The following is a 1,862-nucleotide window of genomic DNA, read 5'->3' as shown; positions in this document are numbered from 1 at the left end:
AATTTTTATCATTGGATATAAAGATAGAGACAATATTTGTTGACTTTTAGCATCTAGGGGCACTACATTCAATACCTAAAACCGGCATAAGACTTAGTTAGTTCAGTAGTTATCTAAATCTTAAATCACAGACAAAAAAACCTTACTACTTTATATAATTGGACTTGGGCACTTTATGCCTTTGCCTCTAGGACCAATTTATGGGGGTGGAAAGTCGACGCTCCATCCACTTTAAATTTTAGTTCTAAAAAGAAAAAGTAAACAAAAATTGGTAAGGATCATTTTTCTTGGGAGGGTGGTAATACTCTTTCCAGGATCTATGAGAAGCTTCACTGTAAAGGAGAACCATATCGGTTGAGTGGTTAGCGAGATCCTTCGGTACAGACAGACACACTGACACAAAACCTGTTACTTTTTTCGAAGGATAATCTATGCTCTTAAGATATGTAAGATGGTCAATAGAAATAAGTAAATCAAAGTTTCTTTTAGGAAAATGTAATAAAATATAAAATAGGTAATGTTTACAATTTACATATTTACTTCAAATTTTATTCATATTCTGCTGCTTCCCTTTTTTTTACAGCGAAGCTACTTTGCATTAAAATATTTGTCAGTCTGTCTGTCCAATGACCATAAACTCTCATGACTTACTTTGACCACTTTACTAACTGGCAAATTAGTTGAATTAAGATATGGCGGGAAATATTGTTTTTTTTTCCAGCTGTATAGAGAAGCCTTCTGGGATAATATAGCTTCTAATCAATAATTTACTATAGCCGTTTGGCAGACAAAGTGAGTTGTAATATAGATTCAATACTAAAGAGAAATAAAATAAAACAATAATAATTAACTTTTTTACTTTTAGAAATAATTCAGGCACTTCCTACAAGTTATAGGAGAACAATAAACCTTCCCCACTCTCGTTGATGCTGCACTACTCATGTAGTATATCATACTTGATTTTATATATTTCCTCCAGTATTAAGACAGGGGAGGGTACAAATCTCAGCTTTCCTAAACTTTGGTCCATTAAAACTAGATAAATCATTTTAATGATGAAAGTAAAGTTTTTTTCTCTAAAGTTTCCTTGGTCAATTAGGCTCCAGCCATAGAAAACTATAGATGAAAAGTTCGGTAGCTTATTAAGCAATTACAATCAATGACCGCCCAAAATTTATTATTTTTGGTAGGGTAATTATGTCACATGTAACATATATTGTATAAATCATTTGATCTCAGCTCTGTTGTTGTATAGCACTTTGTTATTTTCTATATCATGCGATAAATGTAACACTATGACGTTGTCAATTTTACATTATATCACAATCTCAAAGGGAATGAAATTATAATATAACCAATAAAAAAAATGTATAAGAAATTAGGTAACTTTAAAACATCTAGTCGTTAAATTTAATGGCTTTTAATAATATAAGTAACTAGTAAGCTTGAATCCTTGTTATATTATATTATAACGAGGAAAGTGTGCGTTGAGATTTTGTTTTAGATTTTAATAGTTTCTATGTATAAACTTTGTTAGGAAGAGCACGTAAAGTAAAAAATAAGTAGTTTACTTAAATTTAAGTAACCTGCGCAGTTATGATCAAATTCTGCATTTTTAAAGTTTTAAAGCTATCATATGATTTTAAAGAGTTTCTTCGTAGATATTGAGAAAGGAAAAAATATGCATATTTTTGTTTAACAGCCCAATATTGGGACATTACGCAGTCAAATTGTAAAAGCACAAACTGCAACCTAGATTCACCTGTAAACCAACATTTTTGGAGAGACAACTTTTCTTACATCTTAGTTTTTCTATTTACAGGTGTCATTCTTGTTATTAGTATTAAAATTAAGTAAAACAA

Source organism: Acartia tonsa, chromosome 1 (genome assembly GCF_053477335.1).
Source record: "Acartia tonsa isolate MP-2025a chromosome 1, ASM5347733v1, whole genome shotgun sequence".
NCBI classification, from domain to species: Eukaryota; Metazoa; Arthropoda; class Copepoda; order Calanoida; family Acartiidae; genus Acartia; species Acartia tonsa.
The sequence above is the reverse complement of the archived record's forward strand: the minus strand, read 5'-3'. Positions refer to the sequence as shown.